Source organism: Schistocerca gregaria, chromosome X, assembly GCF_023897955.1.
Source record: "Schistocerca gregaria isolate iqSchGreg1 chromosome X, iqSchGreg1.2, whole genome shotgun sequence".
Taxonomy (NCBI): domain Eukaryota; kingdom Metazoa; phylum Arthropoda; class Insecta; order Orthoptera; family Acrididae; genus Schistocerca; species Schistocerca gregaria.
In genome coordinates, this window is record NC_064931.1 from 844,570,303 (window position 1) to 844,583,553 (window position 13,251).

Here is a 13,251-nt window from a genome sequence, read left to right on the forward strand (position 1 = left end):
CTACATTCGATTTCAGTATGTTTTTATTGTAATGTTTCATAATTAAAATTGTGTGAGCAACTTTTTTGTAAAATAAAATACAAATAACGCATAGAAAGTTAATTAATCTTCACATAATGACTAAGAACCGCCCTTCAGTATTTCCATAGTATTGTAGTATTTCTCAATTTCAGGAGTATTCACAGAAATTGTTTGTTTTGAAATGCAGAATAAATAATTCAATCTGGTATATAGGTCGCCGGTTACTAATTAGCCTTATCGCTGCACTTTACCAAGCAGAAAATCTAAAATCTCAGTGTGACCTCCACCAGAAATCTGCAAACGAAACGTTGTCTCCACTTTGTACTTCTCGTATGCCTGTTATATAGATACTGCTTTACTTACAGTCGCTGTTTTACGATCACCTCTTCTTCGCAATAAATGCAACCGAAGTTCCCAAACATAGAAGGAAATCCATAATAGACTGCTTGCGCAATGAGGCAACGTATGAACATGAAGACGCCCATGACTACATGCGTTCTTTCGACAAATTTTTGTGCTATACCCGTTTATTTTCAGGGTCTGCGATTGCGCACGAGGAAAGAGGCATCGTTAGGAAATAACAGTACCTTTTCTTTGCCTATGACTTTGTACGAATTTCCTTAGTACTGCTAGGTAGGTATTAGCTTCGTTTTCTGCAACATCGTTTGCACTTGCTACCCACATCACATACCATTTTTGTTAACACGGAGTCATGTATACTGACATTGTAGTTGTTGCTCCTGGATTAATACCTGTTGCGTAGCATTTCCTGTGTTGTTTGAAACGTCTTGTCACTTTTTAAAGAATCGTTTGCCGAGTAAATAATTTGCTCCAATAGAATATTTTAAAAATTAACGTTTGAAAGCTGTGAAGCATTTTTGCATCTATACTTCCATTTTCTAAATTACTGAATGCCCTAATCCCGTTAGGCAGTTATGTTTTTTCATAACAGTATATTTTGGACTCAGTCACGTGGTGTCACAACACAGCTAGATATTTCAAAGAAATGAAATGTGAATTAATTCCATCCATCGCCGGTTATTTTGGAACCATAGTAAAATTACGCTAATCGATTTATGTCGCATTCTTGTTCATTGTCATCAGTGGACATTATTTCAGAGAGATAGTTGAGGGAATGAGGTGCGCTTACGTACGTCATATCACGTTTACTCTGCAAATTAATAAAAACCTGTATGACGGAAAAGCTCTCTGAATTGAACTATGGCTGTTAATTGAAAATCACTTGTCAGTGGCTGAAAATAAAGAAGAATTAATATCGCTTGTCTTATCGTTTTAGGACTGTTCGACCTATGACCCCTTGCTGAACACGTTCCACAGTTTGGTCTCTGATAAACATTGATCTGTCATGGTTTCATGGTGAGCAGACACTGTTAGCAATGTTGACGATACATAACCCCGTTGTTAAAGTGGATATTATCGTGTAGGGAGAAAAACTAATTTTTATTGGACGTCGTCATCAAGTTAACTTGCCAGGTAGGACAGCGGTTAAGATTTTATGCGAAGACAAGTATTTACTTCGAAGATAAAGGTATAAAGAAATGAACCGCGCATCAGTATAATCCACAGTTTTGAAATTTTTTTTAAGGGAACGAATAACATTAGGAGGCAAGTCGTTCAACTACTTCATTCTAGGTCACATCAGTACACGAGCATTGTCGTTCCTCGCTTCTAGCGTTCTGTCCCTGAAATTACGCAGTTCACCAATTCATAACTTGGTTTCTCGTCCGTCGTTGCTCACATCCTTCTACACGACTGCCCAGCGATTTGTTTTTCTATATTATTATGTAAATGCAGATCTCCGACACAAACTAGAAAAAAGAATCAAAATATGTTGCATCCCCAGTGTCAGAGCAAATACACTGAACACTATTCTTGTTCGGATCCTTTTACTGATTTTGCAGGCTCACCCAGTGTATCGCTAGTGTCTTTTGAAGTAGTGATTCATGTATATATTTTATTCTGTACACTTAAGTACTTGTTTCGCATCTAAGTAATTCCTTTCGGTAGTGCTTTGCAGCAGATTGTAATCTAGTAATTTGGAATATACCACAGTAACTACAGTTTAGTATGACCGGAGTTAGGTATCATTTCCGTATTGAAATTTGGAAAATTGATGTATATGACTAGTAGCTATAGTGCACGTACTCTTAGTAATTTAAATTTAGTTTACTTGCAACATTCTACAATTTGGAAGAACACAAAGGAAAACCAATTTTATTATAGAAGTGCATTGATCTTGCATTTTCCTAGTTTCTGGGTAGACCAAAAACCAGTTGGAAACAAATTAGAATACTGCAGAATACTTAATTGCAAAGAAGAATGACCACAAGTCACTCATAAAATATCTTGTAAATGGTTAAAATACATTTTGCGGTACTGATGTATCTGAAACTGATCCGTTTCATATTTGACAGTACTGATGTTAAAATTACCATGTGGCAATTCTGATAAATGCCGACCATGATTTCTGTAAACTACGTCGTACCCTTTATTTCTTCAACAGGACATCGGTAATGATGTCTATCAAGGGCGCCTATACCTAGGGGCAAAGGTGGAGTGTCCCATGCCACCCACGCAGCTGTCAGGAAAAGGAAAAAATATGGTGTAGTCAGGTGTTTTCTTTCACCCCCCCCCCATCCACCCACCCAGCTCTCAAGGAAAGGGGAAAATATGGTGTAGTCAGATGTTTTTCTTTCAAGAAAATGTTTTTAAAAGTTAGTGTCACACACATTGTTAACAGGGCTGCAAATGGAACTTTTTTATGGCTACTTGAAAGTCAGCATTCGTCTTCCAAAATATTAAAAATACTCCATTCTACCTAGGTCTCCCCCCCCCTTCCCCACACCCCCCACCCTTATAAACTATTGTATGGGTGCCCATGATGTCTGTGGGATCTTTAACTGCAACCTTGTCATTGTGAACTGCAGAACGTTATGGAAAGGGAAAGAAAGTTGACACTTTATTTTGGAGACTTTGCCTTTAAGAACAAATAAACTTATATTTTCATTACATTACATTTCTTGACATTGTGACTTAAATGAATAAATGAGAAACCTTGATTTACCATTGCTCAGGATCTAAGCGACCTGTCGTGCTGAAACTTTGTGATCCTGTTCAACTTTTTGGGTACAATATCTTAGCTGTAAAACAAAAGGTCAAACTATGGTAAATTCATCATAGTGTACTATCAAAGTGGCCCATAAATCTTATTGTACCAAATAAACTTAAATTTATATTACATAAAAAATACATGTATCAGTCATACTCTTTATGGTTCCCAAGCCAAATATTTCATTTCTTATTCATTCATTTGCTGAAATTTGTTACTAATTGCAATTACAGTTGATACTAACAAGCTATAATGTTGGCCCATTCTTGTTGTTGATGGAGCTGGTATGACAGAAATAATGTGTTGGTTTGGAATCCAACAAGCATCCTGCCTAGCTGGCCAATAGAATGAATGTGCAGGTCCATTGGGGCACATGAAACTGACTAAACCATCATTTTGTTCTTATGAAACTTCAGACACATTACATTTTCCATCATATATACAGGCAGTGTTTTGGCCCAGTTGTAAGGTTGTAATATTTCTGAATGAAACTGTTGCTTGACTTTGGTCAACATTTGCCACAAAAAATTTGTATCATTGGATACTCTTCTAATACAAACATGCTTTTCATTTAATGGCACAAGATGGTGATTCTCTCTTGTTCCTGATACTGTGCAGCCATTTTTGAACCTTGCTTTCTTCTCAGTTTTTAATGTTTCAATTTCTTCTTTTAAAGCAAAAATGAATTGGATTCCTCGGATATTCTTTGTACAGTGCCATTTGATATCAAAATCTTGTCCTCAGTTGGTGTTTGAAGGCTTGCTCTTGCTGCCAGGCACTTTACAGTTCATCAAATTCCATCACATGGAGACTTTCCAGCAAAAAAGTTCCATTCAGCTGAGATTCCAAAGTCATTTTGATGATGGCAGAGATTCAGCAAATTTTTAAAGTTTTTGTACTGCGCTGCTGACCCATCACTGAAGTAGTAAATGTGCATCATTTTTCCAAGGAGACACTTTAGATTTTCTATTAATTTCACTGTAAAAGCATGTACAGCAATTGCATCATGTTTCAGGCTATTGCTTATTATACAGTAGCTGATGCTGCTGATGTCCAAGTTATTTCTGAAGTACACAACAAATGGGTGTAAAGTTGCTTGGCTGTTAGGCTATTCCAGTGAAAACCTTAAGCTGCATCCTGGACAATGAAGGAATAATTTTCAGCAAAGTCCATTAATATGATCAGTTCAGTTGGCTTACAACTTTCTTTTATGCATTTTAGGTGCTTGCTCTGGTGCTTTGCAATGTAATGATGAGTGGAAAGTTTGTCAATTTTTGAAATCAGATCTTCAATAAAATCCTCGGGTATCTGTTTGGTTTCTAATGTATCTTTATCAGTGTACAACCACTGTTTGAACTCAATTGTATCATATGGATCACTGTCTTCAAAACTACCTTTTAAAAACTGTTCCAGTAGTTCTTTTACCAGACAGATTTCACAGTGATGAAGCATGCAGTCTTGTGATTCCAAATCACACACTGTTTTAGCAATCAGACTTATAATCTTGTTTAATTGGATTGCTTGCAAGCATCAGTTTCACATTTTGGTGTAAAGTGCTAACACAGACTGAGTGGGTTCCTGCAGCATCCACAGTGACGCAACATTTTGGCCTCAGTTCGCAAAATTTGGAAAACCCGATTTCAGGCCCATGCTGAAGTCTATATGCAGCAAACATTTCTTTCAAATTATTCAGAAGAAGGTATTTTTTACATCAAAACTTCATTGCCTTCTATTCTAGTTGGCAGTCTTTTTTACGTGGACAAATTTGGCTTAATTCTCCATTCTGAAATAAATGATACCACTCTTTCTCTTATGGCATCTGGAATCTTCTTGCTACACTTGTTCTTTGGCAGAGCTAATACACCATTTTCTGCCTGTAACTTCCTAGCTACTTTTACCATCCTCTCTGAAACACCGAATTCTTGAATTGTCTCTTTTGTAGTCCAGGTTTGTGGTACTAATGTCAGTATTTGCAATTTTTCAGGCTGCCTTGACAATTGCAACTTCTTTCAGTTCTTTACTCAGTTGCTTGTAATCTTCACAATCAAAACATATCTTGCTTGTATTAGGTGTTTGAAGATCTTTTGGGGTGAATCCTCCAGCAGCAGCAATGTTATTCGCAATTGCGTCTTGAGCTTCACTTATTTTTCGTTTTGTGTAACCTTTCACATCCCTTTTTGATGTTGTTGTTGTTGTCTTCAGTCCTGGGACTGGTTTGATGCAGCTCTCCATGCTACTCTATCCTGTGCAAGCTGCTTCATCTCCCAGTACCTACTGCAACCTACATCCTTTTGAATCTGCTTAGTGTACTCATCTCTCGGTCTCCCTCTACGATTTTTACCCTCCACGCTGCCCTCCAACGCTAAATTTGTGATCCCTTGATGCCTCAAAACATGTCCTACCAACCGATCCCTTCTTCTAGTCAAGTTGTGCCACAAACTTCTCTTCTCCCCAATCCTATTCAATACCTCCTCATTAGTTACGTGATCTATCCATCTTATCTTCAGTATTCTTCTGTAGCACCACATTTCGAAAGCTTCTATTCTCTTCTTGTCCAAACTAGTAATCGTCCATGTTTCACTACCATACATGGCTACACTCCAAACAAATACTTTCAGAAACGACTTCCTGATACATAAATCTATATTCGATGTTAACAAATTTCTCTTCTTCAGAAACGCTTTCCTTGCCATTGCCAGTCTACATTTTATATCCTCTCTACTTCGACCGTCATCAGTTATTTTACTTCCTAAATAGCAAAACTCCTTTACTACTTTAAGTGTCTCATTTCCTAATCTAATTCCCTCAGCATCACCCGATTTAATTTGACTACATTCCATTATCCTCGTTTTGCTTTTGTTGATGTTCATCTTATATCCTCCTTTCAAGACACTGTCCATTCCGTTCAACTGCTCTTCCAAGTCCTTTGCCGTCTCTGACAGAATTACAATGTCATCGGCGAACCTCAACGTTTTTACTTCGTCTTCATGAATTTTAATACCTACTCCAAATTTTTCTTTTGTTTCCTTTACTGCTTGCTCAATATACAGATTGAATAACATTGGGGAGAGGCTACAACCCTGTCTCACTCCTTTCCCAACCACTGCTTCCCTTTCATGCCCCTCGACTTTTATGACTGCCATCTGGTTTCTGTACAAATTGTAAATAGCCTTTCGCTCCCTATATTTTACCCCTGCCACCTTTAGAATTTGAAAAAGAGTATTCCAGTCAACTTTGTCAAAAGCTTTCTCTAAGTCTACAAATGCTAGAAACGTAGGTTTGCCTTTTCTTAATCTTTCTTCTAAGATAAGTCGTAAGGTCAGTATTGCCTCACGTGTTTCAACATTTCGACGGAATCCAAACTGATCCTCCCCGAGGTCCGCATCTACCAGTTTTTCCATTCGTCTGTAAAGAATTCGCGTTAGTATTTTGCAGCTGTGACTTATTAAACTGATAGTTCGGTAATTTTCACATCTGTCAGCACCTGCTTTCTTTGGGATTGGAATTATTATATTCTTCTTGAAGTCTGAGGGTATTTCGCCTGTCTTATACATCTTGCTCACCAGCTGGAAGAGTTTTGTCATGACTGGCTCTCCCAAGGCCGTCAGTAGTTCTAATGGAATGTTGTCTACTCCGGGGGCCTTGTTTCGACTCAGGTCTTTCAGTGCTCTGTCAAACTCTTCACGCAGTATCGTATCTCCCATTTCGTCTTCATCTACATCCTCTTCCATTTCCATAATATTGTCCTCAAGTACATTGCCCTTGTATAGACCCTCTATATACTCCTTCCACCTTTCTGCCTTCCCTTCTTTGCTTAGAACTGGGTTGCCATCTGAGCTCTTGATATTCATACACGTGGTTCTCTTCTCTCCAAAGGTCTCTTTAATTTTCCTGTAGGCAGTATCTATCTTACCCCTAGTGAGATAAGCTTCTACATCCTTACATTTGTCCTCTAGCCATCCCTGTTTAGCCATTTTGCACTTCCTGTCGATCTCATTTTTGAGACGTCTGTATTCCTTTTTGCCTGCTTCATTTACTGCATTTTTATATTTTCTCCTTTCATCAATTAAATTCAATATTTCTTCTGTTACCCAAGGATTTCTAGCAGCCCTCGTCTTTTAACTACTTTATCCTCTGCTGCCTTCACTACTTCATCCCTCACAGCTACCCATTCTTCTTCTACTGTATTTCTTTCCCCTATTCCTGTCAATTGTCCCCTTATGCTCTCCCTGAAACTCTGTACAACCTCTGGTTCTTTCAGTTTATCCAGGTCCCATCTCCTTAATTTCCCACATTTTTGCAGTTTCTTCAGTTTTAATCTACAGGTCATAACCAATAGATTGTGGTCTGAGTCCACATCTGCCCCTGGAAATGTCTTACAACTTAAAACCTGGTTCCTAAATCTCTGTCTTACCATTATATAATCTATTTGATACCTTTTAGTATCTCCAGGGTTCTTCCATGTATACAACCTTCTTTCATGATTCTTAAACCAAGTGTTAGCTACGATTAAGTTGTGCTCTGTGCAAAATTCTACTAGGCGGCTTCCTCTTTCATTTCTTAGCCCCAATCCATATTCACCTACTATGTTTCCTTCTCTCCCTTTTCCTACACTCGAATTCCAGTCACCCATTACTATTAAATTTTCGTCTCCCTTCACTATCTGAACAATTTCTTTTATTTCATCGTACTTTTCTTAAATTTCTTCATCATCTGCAGAGCTAGTTGGCATATAAACTTGTACTACTGTAGTAGGTGTGGGCTTCGTATCTATCTTGGCCACAATAATGCGTTCACTATTGACTGATTAAATTTTTAGCACACTTTGAACTTTGATTATTTGAGCAATCTGGAAGCCACTTGCAGAGCATTGACATGCTGGCAGGTTACAGGTAAATAAAGTATTAGCTTCAGAAAGTTACTCTTTCAGTAGATACAAGGCAATAATGTAAAGTAGAGTGTCGATTATCCAAAGTAATTGGGGGACATGGGTGTTTGGAAAACTGGTTTGTTCGTATAATCGAACTGTACATGTTTATTTGCCAAAAAGAAGTACTGTACAGTAAATTTATTCATAAAAACAGGCATCTCTTTGTATGTTACGAAGTAACATACAAAGGCAACTTCAGTAGGAACATATAGTAATAATTCGTACTTGTCCCTCATAGAAAGGACAACACATTTACGTTTAAGCATTTTGTATCATCAAGTTCACTTCTTCACGCAGCAGCACACAAGTGGTCGTAACAGAGAACAGAAGGTGACTGTTTGCACTGTCAGAAGCTCTTCTTTGGGGCGCGCAGTCCTTCAAACTGCCCGGAGCAGCACGCCTCAACTCTAAGCTGGCGCAGCTGTTGCTGTGAACAGCTTTGATACTGGCACTACTACTACTGCCAGTGCCAAGCCGACAGAAGTGTGCTAATTGTTGAAACACAGTGACTGGCAGCTTGGCCGGTCAGCAGTGCCTTGTGAAGGCCCCATTAGAAGCAATGTTCTGCCAGCAGTGGCCCAGTGGGGCAAGTACTGTGGGAAACTTGGTATGAGAGTGAGGGGGATGATGGACGCTAGGGTGGGAGAGTAACATGTGCGAGCGAGTACATAGTTCGGTTAAGCGGTCATTCGTTTGACTGACATTCGGATAATTGATGCTCTAATGTATAGCCAAAATTTGGTACGACAAGATTTATGAGCCACTTTGATGGAACACTATGATGAATTTACCATAGTTGGACCTTTTGTACTACAACTAAGCTATTGTACCCAAAAAGTTGAACAGGATCACAAAGCTTCAGGACAACAGGTCTCTCAGATCCTGAACAATGGTAAAACAAAGTTGATCATTTAGTCATTTCATTCGCAATGTCAAAAAAACAGCCTTTATGAAAAGGTGGCTAGTGGGCCCCACTGTACTACTTATGAAGCTGTAATTTGGCATTGCTTCATGTAAGGTCTATATGTACATCCTGTAAAAACTTCAACGAAATTGTACATTGTTGAGTGGGGACCATTAGGCCACTTGACATGAAATGACCCGAGAGTAAGCAGAACTTTCAACACATTGGAAATTACCAAGAATGGGAGTGGTTTGAGAAATATGACCGTGATACTGTGCATGTCGAACTTGACAGGAAAGTGCAAGTCAACTTAAATATAATCCACACTGGATGTGTTCTGTACTCTGACTTGTGCTATAAATGGGATACTCCGGTTCTTGGAGTTGTAGCTGTGATGCACTGAAACAATCTATCCGACATATAAGAGAGGAGTGCGTCCAGCAGTGCTATAAGGGTACCTGCAACGATTTTATGAATGTCAATGTCACAGCAGTGGAATGGATTAGAAACATAGATATTAATAATTAGTTGTTTTATTTTTGTTTTATGCAATGACATTAATTACATATTATAAATGTCCTCCATGTGCATTACATGCAAATGGTGATCACTACAATACCTTTAATATGATCATTCAAATACATTAATCATACTTATGACAGTAATGACTGTTTGATATTGGGCAGTAATTACAACATCAAATAGATAAAAAGGTTGAAACATGGCCTACGCCTTCAATCAACATCTTTTCCTGTGTATTACAATGACAAAAAGGTTCAGTGAGATTAATGTAACTGTGCTGTGATATTCAAACATGTTTTTTGTTTTTTTTTCTGTTTGATGAAACAAAATTGTAAAAGCAGTTTTAATAAAAGGCTATGTAAGCTGCTGAAGATGTGAATGCAAAAGGATAGTAATGCCAATTGCAATAGTGTTAACTGAAAATACAAGGTGTTTGTAGTTATTATGTTTGAAGATCATCTTTGTATGACAGATCAGCAAGTGGATCAGTTAAGATTTTATTTCACAGGCAAAACATTAGATTGGACCACACAGTGGCATTGTAACTTCATTTTCTTCCTAAGTGTATGTAGGATAGTATTGCTCTGAACTGTCAATTTGTGCCTCACCACTGAAAAAACACATTCTATTTTAAGCAAGTAATGACACTATGTACTAGATGTGCAATCTTAGTTGATACTCAGTGCAGCGACTGATTGTAGTGACTGTAAATGGAAATGCATTTTCGGTTGCTCCGACCAGCCACCACACTGAGGGTCAACTTAGTTTGCATGTAGAGTAATATGTAACTTAATGTGGTTCAGTTCAACTGCTCATACAGCTTGCTTCACTTCCAGTTTTCTTTTCCACTCTTTTTTTCCTGACTCTGTTTTGTTCACCAGTTTGGCCACTTTCTATTGCAGGTTGCAGTGGTTATTTACATGGTCTCTTAATTTCTCTGTTTGCGTGCCTTGTTCTGCTGTTCCTTTGAAATGTCCTGTTTGTTACCATGTCATGATTTGGAGGCTCATTTACCCAGTGATATGTTGTATATGGACTATTTGATTGAAACTTCTTAAAAAGACGTCATGAATTCTAAAATTAGCATTTCTTGTAATTAGTCTGACAGATAGAAAAAAAGAACAACTAAGGAGATGGAGTGGATTAATTAAACTGCACATGGTGGGAGTTTATCTTACTAATACAGTGATTACAAGACAGTATCCCCAAATGGTGAATCTGGCAGAATCATCATTCAGAGAGTCGGACAGCATAGCATTTGAACTTTTAAGCCCTTGCTACATGTGCCTCTGCTGTTCAGAAAAGAGCCATACAGTTGTTTCCTTTCCCATGTCAACGTGCACTGCAACAAATCACTGATGTCCTAGAGATGGGAAGTAGATCAGAATTTGCCTGCTGTACTTTAAAATAACTTTTTAATTGACCTTTTTGTGCATTGAGTGTGTCACAGTTCTCTCTTTAGTGCCATGTTCACCCTGTGTTGACTGTTTTGCAGATAGATGTAAACCCATGTGAAATGTGAATGAGGCTCCCTGCATGCTGCAAACACTGCCCTCACCTCTGCCCCCTCCTCCCACTCCACAGGCAAGCACCTGTTTACACAAATGTTTTAAGGGGACATATTTGAAGGGAAAATGTTAGTGGTGTTTAGCATATTATGCTCATGAACAATTAAATTACACATTTACCTAGTAACAGGAGCTAGGACTTCCCTTTCTTACCACTACAGTGGTGTCGCATCATGGTATGGAATTCCCAAGACACCAAAAGCATTTGGGAGCCAACCTAATCCATGATAACTCAGTTGCTGCCAATTTATCATGAAGATAGATTAAGATTAGTCAAGGGTATGCTCCTAAATGGTGTTCTTGGTCAGTTAAATAGGACTGAGATGTAATTTTGGGACCACACAAGCTACCTTATCTTCATGGAATACTTCTCAAATGATTCTTACACAGTTTGGTAGTGATAAACGCTACATTTTCTTACTGAAGGCATAGGTCACATGTGGGATGCTGTATGTGGAAAAAAAAAAAAAAAAAATGCACGAAATTGGACATGGAGAACTAATATGGTTGTGTTGGCGAGTGAGAGGTAAAGTGAGATCTCAGGGGCACTATTTTGTCACAAGTAAACATTCTCCAGCTTCTTGAATGTTGTCTGTCCTGTCATCCAGTGGTAAGGATTACTTCATATGGTGACATGTGAAAAGCTCAGCACCTGTACGTACTTAGAGTGCCCTACGAGTAGGGCATGCTCCATCTGACCAGAACCTAATGTGCTGAAAATGTACACCATGCCAGTGCAACAATTTAACTGTCATGCCTCCAGCCTAGTTACATGACTAACTCCCCCCCCCCCCCCCGCCCCCCCCCACCCCTGCCCCCTCTATGGTGGGGTCGGGGGTGGCAATTCCCCCCTGTTGCTCCCGCACTACCTACCTTATGAGCAACCCCCCCACCCCCAACCCCAACCATCAGGAACACCAGTCCCTACTTCCCAGCCAGAACAGCGCAAGTCTTCTCTGGCTCCTCTCGCCAGGAAGGGATCCCTTGGGTCACTCCCTTCCCAGGTTTCTGCTAGTGGGAAGATGATGCCCGCCAGTGGCTGAAGTGACCAAAAGCACCTGGTCTTAGGGCTTCACGATCCTCCTCAGTCCTGGAGAGTGAATCAGTGAAGCCCTCACAGCCACAGAAACCCAAGGAGCAGCGAGGAAAGTCCAAAAAGAAGACCCCTAAGACTAAAGAAATTGTGGTGGCACCCACACCACTACTTCCTACAAGCTCTCCATCTGGGAATGAGGTGGAGATTCTAGTGTCTGCTGATGACTTAGATCTCGCCGGACCCTCCGATACTATGGATATAGACTGCTCAGGCAATAAGTCAGTGACAGAAGGTGACACTGAGGTGTAAACTGCCTCATTGAATGTTCCATGCCTTCCCAGTCTCACAGAATTCTGGCGTTTTTTTTCCACCACCTGGTTGAACTACGGCAACTGTTAAGCTTTACTCCTGCTTTCTGCATTGTCCTCCAGGAAACCTGGGTCCCGGCAATGCGGACCCCTGCCCTTCGTGGCTATAAGGGATACTACAGGAACCACAGCGACTATAATTGAGTGTCAGGTGGAGTTTGCGTTTATGTCCTAAACTCAGTATGTATTGCAACTTTGCCCCTTCAAACCCCTCTTAAAGCAGTGGCTGTCAGAATAAGGACGACACAGGAAATAACTGTCTGCAGTGTATATTTTCCTCCAGATGGTGCAGTACTCCTGAATGTATTAGCTGCACTGATTGATCAACTCCCTAAACCTTTCATACTTTTGGGAGATTTTAATGCCCATAACCCCTTGTGGGGTGGCAATGTGCTTACTGGCCAAGGCATAAATGTTGAAACTTTGTCTCAGTTCGACCTCTGCCTCTTAAATACTGGGGCCGCCACACATTTCAGTGTGGCTTGTGACAGTTACTTGGCCATTGATTTATCAATTTGCAACCCAGGACTTCTCCCATCTATCCACTGGGGAGCACATGACGACCTTTATAATAGTAGTGACCAATTCCCCATCTTCCTGTCACCTCCCCAGCATCAGGCCCACGGGCACTTGCACATATGGGCTTTAAACAAGGCAGACTGGGAAACTTTCACATCTGCGGTCATTGTTGACAGCCCCACATGGTAACAGCGATATGATGGTTGAGCAGGTGGGATCGTTAATGCGGTGGAAAACGCAATCCCTCGCTCTT

General features: G+C 39.7%; 1 protein-coding gene across 4 annotated transcripts in view; it reads left to right on the forward strand.

The window, feature by feature from the left end:
* Window positions 1–1,146: 1,146 nt before the first annotated feature.
* The window catches only part of LOC126297703 (peroxisomal targeting signal 1 receptor-like), a 239,420-nt gene continuing 227,315 nt past the window's right edge, over window positions 1,147–13,251 (forward strand). The window contains exon 1 of one of the 4 annotated variants that reach the window (XM_049988832.1): window positions 1,147–1,515. The gene's annotated coding sequence lies outside the window, so the exon portion shown is untranslated. The remainder of the gene's footprint in view (window positions 1,516–13,251) is intronic. The other 3 variants (XM_049988829.1, XM_049988830.1, XM_049988831.1) reach the window with 3 other exon arrangements.